This window comes from Pongo pygmaeus, chromosome 14 (genome assembly GCF_028885625.2).
Source record: "Pongo pygmaeus isolate AG05252 chromosome 14, NHGRI_mPonPyg2-v2.0_pri, whole genome shotgun sequence".
Lineage (NCBI taxonomy): Eukaryota > Metazoa > Chordata > Mammalia > Primates > Hominidae > Pongo > Pongo pygmaeus.
This window is the reverse complement of record NC_072387.2, coordinates 25,587,371-25,607,813: the sequence shown is the minus strand read 5'-3', so window position 1 is coordinate 25,607,813 and position 20,443 is coordinate 25,587,371. Positions and strand designations below refer to the sequence as shown.

The following is a 20,443-nucleotide window of genomic DNA, read 5'->3' as shown; positions in this document are numbered from 1 at the left end:
GTAAGGGGGGAAGAGAAACCTCAGCTGGCACGTGTTGCCTCCTGCCAGGTGATGCCTTGCACTGCCTTGAGACTCTGGAGAGAGTCCCCACCGGCAAGAAGGCCCTCATTAGATGCCCCTCCCTCAACCTTGGACCCAGCCTCTAGAACTGTAAGAAATAAATTTTATTTGTTTATATATTACCCATTTTCAGGTATTCTGTTATAAGCAACAGAAAACAGACAAAGACAATAGCTATTGCCAAATTTTGTTTCACTTGTATAATCTCCCTTGATGTCCATGGGCAATTAGTTTCAGAATGTCCTGCAGACACCAAACTTCAAAGATGCTCAAGTCCCTGATACAAAAGGGTGTACTATTTGCATATAACCTATGAACATCCTCCCATATATTTTAATCATCTCTAGATTACTTATAATAGCTAATCCAATGTAAATGCTATGTAAATACTTGTTATACTGTATTGTTTACAGAATAACGACAAGAAAAAAAGTGTGTACATGGGTCAGTACAGATGCAACCATCATAAGCATAAATGCATTTCTGACCTGCAGTTGGAGGACCAACTGTATTTGTTTCCAGTAATAGTATAAGGAAGTATCTGTTTATCCATGCTCTGTGCTACTGGGCACTTGCAATCTTTTAAATAACCTAATCTGGCCAACCAAGAAAAGACAATTGATCTGCTGTAATTATGTCAAGCACAGAGCAGGCAAGATCAAATCACCTAACAGATCCAGCCAGTAAAGATATAACAAGCCTTCTTTAGATTTATTTTTCTTTAATTTCTTTAACTTTTTTGAAACAGTCTTGCTCTGTCGCCCAGGTTGGAGTACAGTGGCGCGATCTTGGTTCACTGCAACCTCTGCCTCCAGAGCTCAAGCCTCCCAAGTAGCTGGGATTACAGGTGCCCGCCACTAGGCCCAGCGAATTTTTGTATTTTTAGTAGAGATGGGGTTTCACCATGTTGGCCAGGCTGGACTCCAACTCCTGACCTCAAATGATCCGCCTACCTCGGCCTCCAAAGTGCTGGGATTACAGGTGTGAGACACCACACCCGGCCCCTCTTTAGATTTAGATGGTTTATTACTTACATAAACAGCAAAAGGAAGGGTAGTCAAAGATGTCAGTTCCCCATGGTCCTTGTCCCACACCCCAAAATGAACATGGAAACAAAAGGAGCTAGATCACTGAGAAATGAGTTGTGAGATAACCGCGTTGCTGAGGAGCTGATGTTAGACTGCAGCTGCAGAGATTTTTAGCCTGAGCCTTAGACCTCATTAGAACTGGATGGCCACAAGAAACTCTCTGGCAGCATCCTTGGTGGGGAAAAGGAGGCAGGTGGGAGAAGCCCCATGGCAGCTCCTCTCAAGCCCCATCCTCGTGTTCCAGGAGTATCACAGGACTCAGGATAGCTGTGGTTTAAGCTTTTGCCTGCATGTCCTATGATGATAGTGCAAGGTGACCAGGGCCATCATGGAGCAGTTCCCCTACAGATTATGAGGTTATTCAGGCTTTTTACATCTTGTTCTAATTTTGATAATTTATTTATTTTCCCAGAAATCTGTTCATATCACTGAGATTTTGAAATGTATGGGCATAAAGTTGTATATGGAATTATCTTATAAATCGGCTTGGGTTTTTTTGTTTGTTTTGAGACAGGGTCTTGCTATGTCACCCAAGCTGGATTGCAGGGCCACGATCACGGCTTACTGTAGCATCAAGCTCCTGGGCTCAAGTGATCCTCCTGCTTCAGCCTCCCAAGTAGCTGGGACTACAGGCATGCACCACCATGCCTGGCTAATTTATTTTATTTGAAGAGACAGGATCACGCTGTGTTGCCCAGGCTGGTCTCTAACTCCTGGCCTCAAGTGATGCTTCTGCCTCAGCCTCCCAAAGTATCGAGATTACAGACATGAGCCACCATGTCTGGCCTCTTATAATTATTTTAATTTCATTCATATATGTATTTTCCCCCTTCTACATATCTGGTGTTCTGTATTTGGGTTTTCTCTCTCTTTTTTTTTTTTTTTTTTTGAGACGGAGTCTCGCTCTGTCCCAGGCTGGAGTGCAGTGGCGCAATCTCGGCTCACTGCAACCTCCGCCTCCTGGATTCAAGCAATTCTCCTGCCTCAGCCTCCTGAGTCGCTGAGACGTCAGGTGCATGCCGCCACGCCCGGCTAATTTTTTGTATTTTAGTAGAGATGGGGTTTCACCGTGTTGCCTAGGCTGGCCTCGAACTCCTGAGCTCAGGCAATCTACCCGCCTCAGCCTCCCAAAGTGCTAGGATTACAGGTGTGAGCCACCGCGCCCAGCCTGGGTTCTCTTAATTGTTCCTTGCTCAGGTTTACCAGGGGTTTGTTTATTTTTTGGAATAAGCCCTTGGTTTTACCTAGCAATCTATTGCTATCTGACTTTTTCCTTTAATTCCTTAATTTGTTTTATCTTCATTATTCCTTTCTGTCAGTTTCTTTAGGTTTGTTCTGCTGTTCTTTTTCTAGACCCCAACACCTCTCAGATAAATTCCTGGTTAATTTAGTTTTACAGTTGCAGAGACAGAGTGGTGCTATTGGCTGCCAGCTGTCCACTCCCCCTGTCATCTATTCTAGGTCTGCTAGAATAGCCAGCTAGAGTTCCAGGAAGCCTGCTTCCCCAAGGTGTAAACAAGAGCCTCAACAACCCGGTAGTAAGACTCCTCCCAGACTAGTCTGGCACTCAGGGTAGGCTTTTACCAATCCAGCCTCCTAATAGGGAAACTGAAATGCAAGATTCCAGGGACAGAAGCAACCAACAAGCAAGACCCTAAATTCCTTTTTAATCCACTTTTTCAGCAGGACCAACTTTTCTATGTGAGAGGCTCTCAGTCCCATCTATTTCAAATTGTGACTTTCTTTTCCTTTTTTTTTTTGAGACCGAGTCTCAATCTGTCACCCAGGATGGAGTGCAATAGCATTATCATGGCTCACTAAAGCCTCAACCTCCCAAGCTCAGGTGGTCCTCCCACCTCAGCCTCCTGAGTAGCTGGGACTACAGGCATGTGCCACTATCCCAGCTGATTTTTTGTATTTTTCTGTAGGGATGGGGTCCCACCATCTTGCCCAGGCTGGTCTCAAACCCCTGGGCTCAAGCAGTGTACCTGCCTTGGACTCCCAAAGTGCTGAGATTACAGGTGTGAGCCACCATGCCTGGCCCATATTAAGACTTTCAGAGCATCTGAAGTTTGTTCCTCTCTGGACCAGCTCCAAGGCTAAAGCTGACAGAAATCCCAGAATATGATTCTCAGGCTGCCCCGTCACCACTGACAGTGGGCACAGGAATAGCCTAACCATTAGGAAAATGAAAGAAGGAAAGGTAAGCACCAGGCTAATGTGGAAGCCTTCAAAGTTGGAGATGTCCAGCAGCAGCAGGAATAACTTGGTGTTGGTCATTGCTCTTAATTTATAATGTATAAATCCTGGGGATTTCTTTTGCTTCTTTCTCCTGTTGGATCTCTTATTATGGGGTTCCGTTTCTTCCTTTTTCATGGCTGACTCCTTCATTTTCTGGAGCCCATCCTCTAGGACTAGATTTCTCAACCCTGACGCACATTATTGACATTTTGGACCAAATAACTGTTTGTTTTGTGAGTCTGGAGGGGTGAGCAGGGGATTGTAAACAATAAAAAGCTGTGTAACCTTTGTAAAAGAGGCTAGAATTTACTTCTAATACAGTAGAGAGACACTGAAAGGTTTTAAGTGGCAGAATGACAGGGCCACATATGCATTTTAGAATGGCTCTACCTACACTATGGAGATTAAATTGAAGGAGTTAAAGTCAGGAAAGCCAGTTAAGAGATTGTTATAAACCAGGCACGGTGGCTCACACCTGTAATCCCAGCGTGATTTTAAAGGCCGAAGTGGGAAGATTGCTTGAGCTCAGGAGTTTGAGACCAGCCTAGGCAACATAACATAGTGAGACCTCATGTCAGCAAAAGTTAAAAAAATTAACCAGGCACCATGCTGCGTGCCTATAGTCCCAGCTACTAGGTAGGCTGAGGTGGGAGGATTGTTAGAGCCCAGGAGGTCATGGTTGCAGTGAACTGTGATCACACACCACTGCACTCCGGGCTGGGAGACAGTAAGACCTGGGAGACAGAGTCTTGCTCTGTCGCCCAGGCTGCAGTGCAGTGGCGCAATCTCAGCTCACTGCAAGCTCTGCCTCCCAGGTTCATGCCATTCTCCTGCCTCAGCCTCCCAAGTAGCTGGGACTACAGGCGCCCGCCACCATGCCCAGCTAATTTTTTGTATTTTTAGTAGAGATGGGGTTTCACCGTGTTAGCCAGGATGGTCTCGATCTCCTGACCTCGTGATCCGCCCACCTCAGCCTCCCAAAGTGCTGGGATTACAGTTGTGAGCCACCACGCCCGGCCTAAAGAGACTGTTAATAATCATCCAAATGAAAAGGGATGGCCTTGTGTGGCAGTAAAGAGACGGGGGTAGATTTGATAACTATTTATGAAGCAAAATCAAGAATACTTGGTTAATAATTTGACATGGCAGGAGAGGGCAGAGGTAAGGATGATTCCTACGTTTCTAGTTTAAGTACTGTATGGCAGCAGGTGTTGTCTTTCTGTTGTTTAAGGAACACTGTGGTAAAGCAGGTTTTGGAGAGGAAGATCAACAAAGTCCAGTTTTGGGCCGGGCGTGGTGGCTCACACCTGTAATCCCGGCACTTTGGGAGGCCCCAGGTAGGTGGATCACCTGAGGTCAGGAGTTTGAGATCGGCCTGGCTAACACGGTGAAACCCCGTTCCTACTAAAAATACAAAAATTACCCAGGCATGGTGGCGTGCGCCTGTAATACCAGCTACTTGGGAGGCTGAGGCAGGAGAATCGCTTGAACCCAAGAGGTGGAGGTTGCCATGAGCTGAGATCGCACCACTGCACTCCAGCCTGGGCAACAGAGTGAGACTCCATCTCCAAAAAACAAAACAAAAAAGTCCAGTTTTGATGTACTTATGAAGTAACAGTGTGCTGAGTGATAGAAGCAAGATGGAGAATAGGAAACCCCAGACCCTCATTCTCCCACAGAGACATCAACTTAACAACATCATATGGACAAAATTGCCTTTCTGAGAACTCCAAAAACCAGTTGAGAGTTTGCAGCACCCAAAGGTGCACAAAGCCAAGAGATGAAATGAAACAGGTAGGAAACTGTGTGGCATTTTACTTGCCACTAGTAAAGAAAAGCAAGGACAATTGTCATAGTTACAGCAAGACAAGTGGGGATTTACAGTCAAAGAGCAGAGTGCAGGGTGGTGGTGGGGTGGGGGTGGAGGCGGGCATTGGATGGAAAATTACTAAGAGGCAACATCAAGGGAAGGGTGACATTCTGGTAAAACTGATTTGACAGGATTCTTGCTGAAGGCAGGCCAGGATGATCAAATGTCATCTGGAGGATAGTGGAGGATGATGAATTTGATTAGATTTCAAGAGTGGAGGATTCTTGCTAAAACTGCAAGAAACAGTTTTGTGATGCAAGATGAATACAGGAGCTCAAAGGTCAAGTCCTGGTTAAGTAGAGGGTTCAGAGGACTCTGACTAAAGTGTGGTCAAGGAGAGATTATTTCTCACCCTACCTATTCCCTATTCCTAGCACATTGTGGTATAATTGGAAGAAAATTTCCAATCCTCTTCTCCCTCAAGAGAGAAAAAGAGAAGGGAACCAACCATAAGTCCAATGCGCAGGCCTTTTGACAGTTAGCCCAAGGAGCAGATTTCTATCTCTCCTGACTTGGAGTGCTGATGGGTACAGCGGTTTAAATGCCAGGCTGGGGTCACTGAGATCAAAGGTGACAGCTTGTTACGGCAACAATAAGACTGTAGTACTACAGACAGACACCAAGGGGAGCAAGAGATTATGGGCTGCAGGAAAGAGGCAAGCAAACCTTTAATTGAGGAATTATATCCACAGCCCAGAAAAGACTTATTGTCAAAAAAAAAGTTGGAAAAAGCCCTAGAATCTCTAGTGGGTTGACTGGTGAAGGTCTTACCCTGTATAAAGCCAGCCTGAAATGCCCAAAGCTTAAAAAAAGATTGCAAGGCATACAAAGAAGCAGAGAAACATGGCCAAAATAAATAAAATAAATCTCTAGAAACCAACCCTAAAGATATGGAGATCTCTTAATTACCTGACAAATAATCCAAAATAATCATCTTAAAGATGCTCAATGAGCTAAAAGAAAACATACACCACAAAACAAAATCAGGAAAAAATTGCATGTACAAAATGAGGATATCAACAAAGAGAAACTATAGAAAAGAACCAAATGAAAATTCTGGAGCTGAAGAATATAATAACTGAATGGAAAAATTCACTGGAGGGTTCATACTTGATCAAAGAGAAGAAAGAGTCAGTACCTTTGAAAACAGTTCATTTGAAATTATTGAGTCAGAGGGGAAAAAAATGAAGAAAAATGAAGGGAACTTAAGGAGCTTATGGGACACCATCAAATGAAACAACATATGGATTATGGATATCCCAAACATAGAAGAGAGACAGCATTGAGATCCTACTTGAAGAAATAATGACCCTGTATTAGTCTGTTTTCATGCTGCTGATAAAGACGTACCTGAGGCTGGGCAGTTTACAAAAGAAAGAGATATATTGGACTTACAATTCCACGTGGCTGGGGAGACCTCACAATCATGGTGAAAGGTGAAAGGCACATCTCACATTGTAGCAGACAAAAGAAGAGAGCTTGTGCAGGAAAACTCCTGTTTTTTTAAAAAACCATCAGATCTCATGAGACTCACTCACTATCATGAGAACAGCACAGGAAAGACCCACCCTTATAATTCAATCACCTCCACCAGGTTCCTCCCACAACACGTGGGAATTGTGAGAGTTACAATTCAAGATGAGATTTGGGTGAGGACACAGCCAAACCATATCAGACCCCAAATTTCCCAAATTTTCCAAATTTGAGGAAAGAAATTGCCATACAAATTCAAGAAGCTCCACAAACTCCAATAAAAATAATCTCAGCAAGACCCATATAGAGTCATACTATAATCACATATTGTCAAAATTGCAAAGAGAATCTTGAAAGCAACAAAAGAAAAGTGACTGAGGTGGAGCCAAGATGGCCAAATAGGAACAGCCCCAGTCTACAGCTCCCAGCGTGAGCAATGCAGAAGACGAATGATTTCTGCATTTCCAACTGAGGTACCAGGTGCATCTCACTGGGGATTGTCAGACAGTGGGTGCAGGACAGTGGGTGCAGTGCACCGAGCCTGAGCCGAAGTAGGGCGAGGCATTGCCTCACCCAGGAAGCTCAAGGGGTCGGGGCATTCCCTTTCCTAGGGGTGACGGATGGCACCTGGGAAATCGGGTCACTCCCACCCTAATACTGTGCTTTTCCGACAGTCTTAGCAAACAGCACACCAGGAGATTATATCCTGCGCATAGCTTGGAGGGTCCTATGCCCACGGAGCCTCACTCATTGCTAGCACAGCAATCTGAGATGGAACTGCAAGGCAGCAGCGAGGCTGGAGGAGGGGTGCCCACCATTGCTGAGGTTTGAGGAGGTAAACAAAGCAGCTGGGAAGCTCAAACTGGGTGGAGCCCACCGCAGCTCAAGGAGACCTGCCTGCCTCTGTAAACTCCACCTCTGGGGGCAGGTCATAGCCAAACAAAAGGCAGCAGAAACCTCTGCAGACTTAAATGTCCCTGTCTGACAGCTTTGAAGGGAGTAGTGGTTCTCCCAGCATGCAGCTTGAGATCTGAGAATGGACAGACTGCCTCCTCAAGTGGGTCCCTGACCCCCGAGTAGCCTAACTGGGAGGCATCCCCCAGTAGGGGCAGACTGACACCTCACATGGCCGGGTACTCCTCTGAGACAAAACTTCCAGAGGAACGATCAAGCAGCAACATTTGCTGTTCACCAATATCCGCTGTTCTGCAGCCTCCGCTGCTGATACCCAGGCAAACAGGGTCTGGAGTGGACCTCCGGCAAACTCCAACAGACCTGCAGCTGAGGGTCCTGACTGTTAGAAGGAAAACTAACAAACAGAAAGGACATCCACACCAAAACCCCATCTGTATGTCACCATCATCAAAGACCAAAGGTAGATAAAACAAACAGAGAGCCAAATCATGAGTGAACTCCCATTCACAATTGCTTCAAAGAGAATAAAATACCTAGGAATCCAACTTATAAGGGACGTGAAGGACCTCTTCAAGGAGAACTACAAACCCCTGCTCAACAAAATAAAAGAGGACACAAACAAATGGAAGAACATTCCATGCTCATGGGTAGGAAGAATCAATATCGTGAAAATGGCCATACTGCCCAAGGTAATTTATAGATTCAATGCCATCCCCATCAAGCTACCAATGACTTTCTTCACAGAATTGGAAAAAACTACTTTAAAGTTCATATGGAACCAAAAAAGAGCCCGCATCGCCAAGACAATCCTCAGCCAAAAGAACAAAGCTGGAGGAATCACGCTACCTGACTTCAAACTATACTGCAAGGCTACAGTAACCAAAACAGCATGGTACTGGTACCAAAACAGAGATATAGACCAATGCAACAGAACAGAGCCCTCAGAAATAATACCACACATCCACAACCATTTGATCTTTGACAAACCTGACAAAAACAAGCAATGGGGAAAGGATTCCCTATTTAATAAATGGTGCTGGGAAAACTGGCTAGCCATAGGTAGAAAGCTGAAACTGGATCCCTTCCTTATACCTTATACAAAAATTAATTCAAGATAGATTAAAGACTTAAATATTAGACCTAAAACCATAAAAACCCTAGAAGAAAACCGAGGCAATACCATTCAGGACATAGGCATGGGCAAGGACTTCATGTCTAAAACACCAAAAGCAATGGCAACAAAAGCCAAAACTGACAAATGGGATCTAATTAAACTAAAGAGCTTCTGCACAGCAAAAGAAACTACCATCAGAGTGAACAGGCAACCTATAGAATGGGAGAAAACTTTCGCAATCTACTCATCTGACAAAGGGCTAATATCCAGAATCTACAAAGAACTCAAACAAATTTACAAGAAAAAAACAAACAACTCCATCAAAAAGTGGGTGAAGGATATGAACAGACACTCCTCAAAAGAAGACATTTATGCAGCCAAAAGACACGTGAAAAAATGCTTATCATCACTGGCCATCAGAGAAATGCAAATCAAAACCACAATGAGATACCATCTCACACCAGTTAGAATGGTGATCATTAAAAAGTCAGGAAACAACAGGTGCTGGAGAGGATGTGGAGAAATTGGAACACTTTTACACTGTTGGTGGGACTGTAAACTAGTTCAACCATTGTGGAAGACAGTATGGTGATTCCTCAAGGATCTAGAACTAGAAACACCATTTCACCCAGCTATCCCATTACTGGGTATATACCCAAAGGATTATAAATCATACTGCTATAAAGACACATGCACACATATTGTTTATTGTGGCACTATTCACAATAGCAAAGACTTGGAACCAAGCCAAATGTCCATCAATGATAGACTGGATTAAGAAAATGTGGCACATATTCACCATGGAATACTATGCAGCCATAACAAATGATGAGTTCATGTCCTTTGTAGGGACATGGATGAAGCTGGAAACCATCATTCTGAGCAAACTATCGCAAAGACAAAAAACCAAACACCACATGTTCTCACTCATAGGTGGGAATTGAACAATGAGAACACTTGGACACAGGAAGGGGAACATCACGCACCGGGGCCTGTCATGGGGTTGGGGGAAGGGGGAGGGATAGCATTAGGAGATATACCTAATGTAAATGACGAGTTAATGGGTACGGCACACCAACATGGCACATGTATACATATGTAACAAACCTGCACGTTGTGCACATGTACCCTAAAACTTAAAGTATAAAAAAAAAAGACATAGAAAAAAATGTATTGTATTCTTGAAACCAATTGCTAAAAGAGTAGATTTTGTGTTCTCACCACACCAAAAAAAGGATAAGTAGGTGTAGTAATGCATATGTTATTTAGCTCAATTTAGGCATTCCACATTGTATACATATTTCAAAACAACATCTATACAACAAGCATATACAAATTTGATTTTTCATTTAAAAATAAAATTCTTGGCCAGGTGCGGTGGCTCACACCCGTAATCCCAGCACTTTGGGAGGCTGAGGCGGGCAGATCACTTGAGGCCAGGGGTTCAAGACCAGCGTGGCCAACATGGCGAAACCCCATGTCTACTAAAAATACAAAAAAAATTAGCCAGGGCACACACCTGTAATCCCAGCTACTTGGGAGGCTGAGGCAGGAGAATTGCTTGAACCCAGGAGGCAGAGTTTGCAGTGAGACGACATCATGCCACTGCACTCCAGCCTGGGAGACAGAGTAAGATTCTCTCTCAAAAAAGAAAATAATAATAAAATAAAATAAAAGTCTTAGGAATAAACTTAACCAAGGAGGTGAAAGACTTACACACTCAAAACTATAGGACATTGCTGAAAGAAATGAAAGAAGACAAAAATAAATGGAAAAACATTCCATGTTCATGGATTGGAAGATTTTATATTGTTAAAATGTCCATACAACCCAAAGTGATCTACAGTTCAGTACAATCCCTATCAAAATTTCAGGGGCCTTTTTTGCAGGAATAGAAAAAAAAGTTCCTAAAATTCATACAGAATTGCAAAGGGCCTTGAATAGCCAACACAATCTTGAAAAAGAACAAAAATGGAGGCCTCACACTTTCTGATTTCAAAATATATTAGAAAGGAACAGTAATGAAGACACTGTGATCCTTGCTTAAATACAGACATACAGCCCAATGGAACAGAATAAAGAGCCCAGAAATAAACTCTCATGTACTTGGTAAAATGATCTTCAACAAGGGTGAGTAGACCACACGATGGAGAAAGGACAGTTTCTTCAACAAACACTGCTGGAAAACTAGATATCTAAAAGCAAAAAAAATGAAGTTGGATCTTTTCCTTCCAGCATATAAAAAATTAGCTAAAAATGAGCTGGGCATGGTGGCTCGTGCCTATAATCCCAGCACTTTGGGAGGCCAAGGCGGGTGGATCACTTGAGGTCAGGAATTTGAGACCAGCCTGGGCAACATGGTGAAACCCTGTCTCTACTAAAAATACAAAAATTAGCAGGGCATGGTGGCACACGCCTGTAATACCAGATAAACACAGGAAGGGGAACATCACTTAGCCTCTCAGGAGGCTGAGACAGGAGAATCACCTGAACCTGGGAGGCAGAGGTTGCAGTGAGCTGAGATTATGCCACTGTACTCTAGCCTGGGTGACAGAGAGAGACTCCATCTCAAAAAAAAAAAAGTAGCTAAAAATGGATTAAAGATCTAAATGAGGCTAGGCGTGGTGGCTCACGCCTGTAATCCCAGCACTTTGGGAGGCCAAGGCGGGCTGATTACCTGAGGTTGGGAGTTCGAGACCAGCCTGACCAACAGGGATAAACCCCGACTCTACTAATAATACAAAAATTAGCCAGGCATGGTGGTGCATGCCTGTAATCCCAGCTACTTGGGAGGCTGAGGCACGAGAATTGCTTGAACCCAGGAGGTAGAGGTTGCAGTGAGCCGAGATCACGCCATGCACTTCTGCCTGGGCAACAAGAGTGAAACTCTGACTCCAAAAATAAAAGATCTAAATGAAAGATGGAAAACTCTAAAACTCCTGGAAGAAAACAGGGGGAAATCTTCATGACATTGGATTTGGCAATGGTTTCTTGGATATGATACCAAAAGCATAGGCAACAAAAGCAAAAAACAGACAAATGAGGCCACACGAAACTCAAAAATTTCTGTGTAGCAAAGGAAATAATCAACAAATTAAAGGCAACATACAGACTGGAAGGAACTATTTAAATTATATTTATGATAAGGGTTTAGTATCCAGAAGACACAAAGAACTCCTACCACTGAACAACGCAAAGGAAATAATCAACAAATTAAAGGCAACATACAGACTGGAAGGAACTATTTAAATTATATTTATGATAAGGGTTTAGTATCCAGAAGATACAAAGAACTCCTACCACTGAACAACAAAAACCAAATAACCTGATTTTAAAAAGAGCAAAAGACGAAGACATTTCTTTTGAGAAGATGTACAAATGGCCAAGAAGCATACGAAAAGATGTTTTAACATCAGTAATCACTAGAGAAATGTAAATCAAAATCACAATGAAATACCTTACACTCATTAGGATGGGCCACTATAAAAAAATTAAAACCCAGAAAATAACAAGTGGCAAGTATGTGGAGAAACTGGAATCCTCGTGCACTGTTGGTAGGAATATAAAATGGTGCAACTACTATAGAAATCGGTGTGGAGATTCCTCAAAAAATTAGAAATATTATCATATCCAACAATCCTTTTACAAAAGAATTCATCCTCTGGTGGATGATAAGGTTAAGAGGGCAAAAATCAAACAAACAGGCCGGGCATGGTCACTCACACCTGCAACCCCAGCACTTTGGGAGGCCAAGGTGGGCAGATCACTTGAGACCAGGAGTTTGAGACCAGCCTAGCCAACATTGTGAAACCCCATCTCTACTAAAAATACAAAAATTAGCCAGGCGTGGTGGTGTGTGCCTTTAATCCCAGCTACTTGGGAGGCTAAGGCAGGAGAAACGCTAGAACCTGGGAGGCGGAGGTTGCAGTAAGCCAAGATCACGCCTCTGCACTCCAGCCTGGGTGACAACTCCGTCTCAAAACAACAACAACAACAACAAACCAAAAACAAAACACCCAAAAGAATTCAAAGCAGGATCTCAAAGAGATATTTACATACCCACGTTGATAGTAGCATTATTCACAATAGCCAAGAGGTAGAAGCAAACAAAATGTCTGTCCACGAATGAACAAATAAACAGAATGTGAAATATACATACAATGTTATATAATACAGCCTTGAAAAGATAGGAAATTCTGACATTTGGTACACATGGATGGACATCTAGGACACTACACTGAGTGAAATAATGCAGCCACAAAATACAAATACTGCATGACCCCACTCATATGAAGTATCTAAGGTAGTCAAACCCATTGAAATGGAAAGTAGAATGGTGGTTTCCAGGGCTGAGAGAAAGGAAGAGATGGGCAGTTGATTCTTTTTTTTTTTTTTTTTTTTTTGAGACAGTCTTGCTCTGTGGCCCAGGCTGGAGTGCAGTGGCGCGATCTTGGCTCACTGAGACCTCTGCCTCCTGGGTTCAAGCGATTCTCTTGCCTCAGCCTCCGAGTAGCTGGGATTACAGGACGTGCCACCATGCCCAGCTAATTTATATATTTTTGGTAGAGACAGGGTTTCACCATGTTAGCCAGGCTGGTCTCGAATTCCTGGCCTCAAGTGATCCGCCTGCCTCGGCCTCCCGAAGTGCTGCGATTATAGTCGTGAGCCACTGCCTCGGTTGGCAATTGATATTTAATAGGAATAAAGTTTCTTTTTTCAAGATGAAAAGTTCTAGGGATCTATTATACAACAATGTGCATATACTTAGCACTGCTGAACTGTATACTTAAAAATGGTAAAGCTAGGTTGGGCGCAGTGGTTAAAATGCTAAATTTTATGTCTTTTTTTTTTTTTTACCATAATTGAAAAAAGAAAAAAGGAAATAACAGAATGCCCAAACGGATATTTGGGCCAAGAGGAGCTCAAGAGAGAGATCTGGACTTGAGATAAGATTAGAAAACAACCAACCTGTTGATGACAATTAATCCATGAGGGGATGAGGACACCAGAAAAGAATGTAGAGCTAGAAAATGGCTTGCGATCCTGAGCCCTCCCATCACTTAGGAGGTGGCAGAGGAAGGGCCTGCAAATGAGCCTGGGAATGACTGGCCAAATTGGAGGCAAAAACAAAGGCAGAATGGAGGAGGAAGGAGCGGTGGGCGTGCGCAGTAAAGTCACGGGCATTGCGCTAGAATATTGCTTAGAGCACGCCATTCAGGACAGCCTAAACTGACACTTGGTACACATGGATATCAATGTAATTACTCATTCTGTGGTGGGTATCGGGGTGGTTTCCTGACGTGGCTGAATGGCAGAAACACAATGTTAAGCAAAATACGCTGGACACAAGCAACCACACACTGTGTGATTCCACTAATACCAAGTACACAAACAGGCATGGTTGGAAGGAAGTGGGAAGGAGGCTTCTGGGGTGTGGGGTTTTATTTCTTGACTTGGACGTCAGTTTCTTGTGTTCAATTTGTGAAAAATCACCTATCTATATACTTACATGATTAAGAATATAGAAAGCTATTGAGTCCAAGTGTGGTGGCCCACACTTGTAATCCCAGCACTTTGGGAGGCCAAGGTGTAGTTTCCTTGTGTAGTTATTTAGAATGTTTCTCTCTTTAGTATCTGGTTTGGTGTGTGCTGTATTTGGTGAGGATCGAAATTAGTTTCTCCTCACTAACTGCTTAACAGTTACTATGCCCCATGTGAGGAAGAATCCATTTTGATAAGCGATGCCTCCTTTCACAACACACCAACTTCTTAGGTACACTGTAGCCTCTTTCATTCAGTGTTACAAGTTTACCCTCAAACCCATGATGTTTTGAGGATCATTTGAGGCCAGGAGTACAAGACCAGCCTGGACAACATAGCAAGACCCCCTCTTTTTAAAAAAAAAAAAAATTAGCCGGGTATGGTGGTACACCTGTAATCACAGTGCTTGGAGAGGCTCAGGTGGGAGGATCACTTGAGTTCAGGAGTTCAAGACTATAGAGTGAGCTATGATCGTGCCACTGCACGATGGGGTGACGGGGCAAGACCTGTTTCTAAAAATAAAAAAATAAAAAAATTAAAAAAAAAGCTTTTGAGAAGTATAGAAAGATAAGGACTAAAAAGTGGTTTTTGGGGCAGGTGTGGTGGCTCACACCTGTAATCCCAACACTTTCAGAGGCTGAGGCAGGAGGATCACTCGAAGCCAGGGGTTCAAGACCAGCCTGGGCAACAAAGCAAGACCCTGTCTCTCTCTTAAAAAAAAAAAAAAAGTGGTCTTTGGATGAGAATTTTGGAATAGTGCTAGACAGAAGGAAGCATGAGATAATACTAGTGAGAGAGTAGACTGCAGGGTGAGATAGGAAGATAAGCCACCCTGGACAAATTTGTAAAGGTTAGGAATGAACCCAGTGACGGCTGAAGGGCAGGTGACAAAGTGAGTTTGAGAGATGCCTTTTTTTTCTTTGTTTAAGATGGGAAATGATACCAATTGCTCAGTTGCCTATTCCCCTTGCCCAGCCTCAGGTCTGAGTATAATTCTCAGGCCTGATGGGGTTTGCAGTGTGGGCTTTATCTCCCTGTAGTCCTGGGGAGGAATGGAGGAGTAGTGTTGGTGCCACTAGGGTGTCGTTCTCTTAAGACAGATACAATGCTGTTTCTTTACAATACTGGCTAAGTTGCTGTCACAAAAATACTCCAAATATGCAGTAGCTCAAACAAGATAAAGCATATTTCTTTCTCACTTAGCAGCCTGAAAGTCGGCAGGTGGTTCAGGGTGAGTAGGTGTTTTTGTTCCATTTCATCCAGGGACACCTTTTTGTCTTGGGGCCTGAAGCCGCACCAGGGTGTGCCATCTGCTACAGGGTGGAGGCGACTCAAAGCCCATGGCTAAGGAAAATGGGAGGATGCAGTAAGTAAGTTGTTTCCCTTTTTGAGGACCTGACCTGGAAGTTGCAATCATCAAATCTACTTACATTCCATTGGCTAGAAATGAGTGTCATGGCCACTCCCAGATGCAAGGGTGTGCACTCCAGCTGGATGGCTGGCCAGAATCAAATCCTGGGAATTGACACAGGAGGACAATTAGCCTTCTCTGCTTCCAATGCCAACTCCAGCAATATCTTTCCAGAATTGAGACCTCTCATACTGTTCTGGCCTGTAAGGCAGATATTTGCTAGATACCTGGTATAAGCAAATCAGCTGCTTAGAGCTGGTGTCCCTTTCTTCTGAGACAGAGTCTTGCTCTGTCATCCAGGCTGGAGTGCCGTGGTGCAGTCTGGGCTCACTGCAACATCCACCTCCTGGGTTCAAGTGATTGTCATGCCTCAGACTCCCAAGCAGCTGGCATTACAGGTACATACCACCACACCTGGCTAATTTCTGTATATTTTTTTGTAGAGACGGGGTTTCTGCCGTGCTGCCCAGGCTTGTCTCGAACTCCTAAACTCAGGCGATCCACCTGCCTCTGCCTCCCAATGTGCTGGGATTACAGGCATGAGTCACTGCACCTGGCCGCTGGCGCCCCTTTTGATTGGGCCACCCTCTGTCTACCTGGCCATGTCTGGATGCAAGTGTCGCGAGACATCTTAACTGTCACCCACTCCTCCCTAGCTAGCATGGCAGAAGAGGTTTTCCTGGATTTCTTCTTCCTTATGACTAATCTAAAATAGGAAGATCTTCTTCTTCAGTGCGTTTATTTTTCATAATACCCAGGCAGAGTTCTCTTGCTTTGTCTTTCTGCTTATTACCTATTGAAAGGAAAGTTTCCAAATATAGGCAAAAATTCTTCACTTTTTCTTTTAATTTCAGTGCTTATATGTAGCTCATTACAAACAGAACTTCTAAAAATGTTAGTAGCGACCGGCCAGGGCATTAGGCCAGGCCATAGCTCAGGATGCTGGAAGTCACTGAAGATGAAGGCAGGAACCATAGGAATGAGGGAGGTCTTGGGTGGCTGGTGGATGGCGGCGATGAGAACACGTAGGGAATGTCAAAGAAACCAGATTTTACACAAGGTAGAGGGGGAATGGCTTGCAAGTGGTTGTGTAGAGGAAGGTGGAAAGTGACCTTACACCTTTTACAAAACACAAATGTTCTGTGACCTTACAACTTTTACAAATCAAAACGATCACAGACTGAAATGTAAAAAGTGCAAAACTAGCTGGGTGTGGTGGCATGCGCCTCTCGTCCCTTCTACTTGGGAGGCTGAGGCAGGAGGATCGCTTGAGCCCAGGAATTTGAGACTGTGGTGAGCCATGACTGTACCACTGCACTCCAGCCTAGGCAACAGAGGGAGGCTCTGTCTCTGGAAAAAAAAAAAAAAAAAGAAAAGTGCCAAAGTAGAAAACTTCTAGAAGATAACACAGCAGAAAATCTAGATGAACTTGGATTTGGCAATGAGCTTTTATATGCAACACCAAAAGCAAGATTCATGAAATAATTGCTTGGGACACCTAGAAATGGATCAAGAGATCTGCACATTTTGCACACTGAGGGCCACAGTCTGGGTAGCCAGCCCCTGGAAACGGGCATATGCTAGGAATGCTGACATCAGCCAAAGACTGCTGGGTCTGACCTGCAGACCCTGGCTGCACGACAGATGAAGAAATGCACTCAGACATAGGTATCCATCCCATGAAAGAGCAGGCTAGAAGTCCAGGCAGCTTCACAGAAAGAGCTGTAGCAGCTGCCAGCCCTGACAAGCTAGCGCCCCGTGCATTTATGCACAAAGGTCTCGAGTAAACACCACTAGAGGGTAATTAACATTGCTGACCTTCCGAGTAGAGAGCAGTCCTGCACCCACAGAGGACCAAAGGCTGGTCTTAGGACCACATGAGTAAACAAGCCATTTAGATAAATTCCTCTACAATTTCTATGTATCTATACCCCAAGCTTTTAAGAGAATTCAGCTGCCTTCAGCCAAATCTTTTACTGAAGCTATGCAAACCTCCCGGCCTTCCAAGAAGGTTTGTGTCTATTTCCTATAAGTTTATTTTTATAATTTCTCCCACCACCCTGACCGATCCCCTACAGTAACTTATTTGTGAATAAGGAACAATTTATTCCTCATCACACTGAAGAGATGTGTGACCCTTCGTGCTGGATCAGAGACAAACACTAAGAGCCTTCCTAACACCAATGTCATCCTGAACGTCAACAGAAAACACTGGCTGTGGAGAAGTTTTTTAAACCTCTTGAAGCATTTTGCCAATGACCGGACTTCAATCATCTTCCTTTATTTACAAAAAATTTAAAACCAGTGAAAACAAAGGCACAGTACTTAATAAAGCAACTAAGTTAGACGTGCAAGATGCTGATTTATATGCTGTTGATAGATCTGGAGAGGCAGGACCATTTACTAGGCTGAAAAGGTGGTGGTCATCTGGTATCTTCCTAAAAAAGTTTATCAGGGTCCTAATCCTTTTCCAGAGGACAAACTGAGGCCTGGAACAAGACAAGGTCTTCTCCAAGGCCACACAACTAGTCAGTGACAGAGGATTCATTTCAAAGTCCTGTCCTTTCAGGTCTGTGCCTACAAACCAACACTTAATCTATTTCAACCTGGCCAAAAGCAACACAAAACACCCAACCATGCATTTTAGGGGAAGAAAATAACGGAGGCAACTGAGAAGACAGACAGGGGCAAGTGCAATGTGGCCTCCCAGATAAACCTCAATGCACTTACTTCTTTTGGCACAGACACTTCCTTCTGAACTTTGAAGGAAAGTCACATCACATTGCATTCTGTCCATGTGAATTCAACCCCGCTGGGTGAACCAAACTTAAACGCATTAAATTCTACAAATAGGCCGGGCACAGTGGCTAACACCTGTAATCCCAGCACTTTGGGAGGCCAAGGCGGGTGGATCACCTGAGGTCGGGAGTTCGAGACCAGCTTGACCAACATGGAGAAACCCCATCTCTACTAAAAATACAAAATTAGCCAGGCGTGGTGGCACACGCCTGTAATCCCAGCTTCTCAGGAGGCTGAGGCAGGAGAATCGCTTGAACCCAGGAAGCAGAGATTGTGGTGAGCCAAAATCGCGCCATTGCACTCCAGCCTGGACAACAAGAGCGGAATTCCATCTCAATAAATAAATAAATAAATAAATAAATAAATAAATTCATTTATTCATTCTACAAATAGCCACTAGTAGAATTATTAAGATAGAAAACCATGATCGGTACTAACAGATTCACTCAGAAGGAGTGGGCTAAAACTGATTCACGTATGTGTAGCTCTGGCTCGGAGAAGACACAGGGCTTGGAGGAGGCAAGACTGTTCAGCATGAATTAAAATTGATTTATGAGCTTGCTGTAGCACTTGGAATAGAAAAAAATTATCTTTTCAGCGCTTTTGACCCCTCTCTCAAATTACACCAGGGTGCGACTGAGGAACAACAGCGTAGACCACCCATCCTTCTCGTTCCTTCGGGAAATTAACTTTTTTTTGGATGAGAGAGTCAGTAGATGAGGCTTCATTTTCCATCAGGGAACACGAACCGCCTTGGGAAGATCCCAGCTTCTGGCTAAAGCTGGGGCGGTAGGAGCCGCCGGCTAGCTAGCCATCCAGTCCCCAGAGCCCGGGCTTTAGGTAAAGCGTGGAGATGCAAACCAGTTTTGCCGCCAAGGACCCGGCCAGGCGCGTCTCCTCCCCGGCCTCGCAAGGAACAGGTTAGGGGGACGACTTCCAACTTTCTCTACCCGGCCCTAAACGCTAGCCGCCCCTGCCCAGCCGCCCACTCTCTGGCAGCCTGCAAATCTCCATGCAGAAACTGCTCCGTGCTTCCCGGCGCTGGCGCCCCGGCGGCGCGGAGCCCCGCGGTCAAATGACAGGACTTGAGGGCAAAGGAGGACAAAAGTTCCCACCAGGTGGGCACTGCGGGAAGGAGGCCGACGACCCCGAGATTCTCCGGCGACCCCGACGGGCCACCCCGCGGCGGTGCGGGTTCCCGCGGCACGTGCCCCCGGGAAGGTCACGCCGCCCGGACGCCGATGCTCTCCCCGTGCCCCGCTCCCTCCGCCCAGCACGCTCCCCGCAGCTGGAGGCGCCAGGTCGGTCTGAGCTTACCGCCGCGCCAGCGTGGCCAAGTCCCGCTCAGGCTCTGCCGCCTGCTCTTGGCTCCGGGTAGCCTGCCCGGGCGGCCACTTAACACTCACGTCGGCCGCGGCCGGCCCTCCGCGCAGGCAGCCCCGGAGGCGGCTCCGCGAAGCTCAGGAGCGCCCCTGCGACCGGGGGGCGGACTCCGCAGTGCCGCGCCTGGACAGGGACCTGGAGCCGCCGCCGCCCACCGGCCCTGCCGCCATCCCCCGCACGGGAAGCGGAAGTGGGCGCGGGACCGCGGCGCGCCCAGCCCGGCCAGCTCCCGCGCCTAGCCCAGCCCGCGAGCTGGCGTGGCGCTGCTGCCTGCCCTAGCAAAGCTGTAGGGCAGGGCCTGCGCCTCTGGGGACTTTCCCGCCTCTGGGCTCCCGGAGCCCCCCACTCTGAGGTCGGACCCTCAGCCAGCTGGGCTGAGGATGAGGGCTGGGGGCTGGGAATGTCAGTGGTTGGGAGGACTTAAGTTTTTAGCTAGTTTGACCTTGTCGGGAGGCTAAGGCCTTATTTATAAATTATATTTGAGTACAAAATTATACTCGGGATTCAAGGTCCTAATATAAAATACAGTTGAGTATGAAAATACAGGA

General features: G+C 45.2%; 1 protein-coding gene across 1 annotated transcript in view; it reads right to left on the bottom strand.

Annotated features, from left to right (window-relative positions):
* The window catches only part of MPHOSPH8 (M-phase phosphoprotein 8), a 66,129-nt gene extending 46,039 nt beyond the window's left edge, over positions 1-20,090 (bottom strand). Inside the window, exon 1 of the mRNA XM_054447211.2 lies at positions 19,830-20,090. The gene's annotated coding sequence lies outside the window, so the exon portion shown is untranslated. The remainder of the gene's footprint in view (positions 1-19,829) is intronic.
* Between the last annotated feature and the right edge of the window lie 353 nt (positions 20,091-20,443).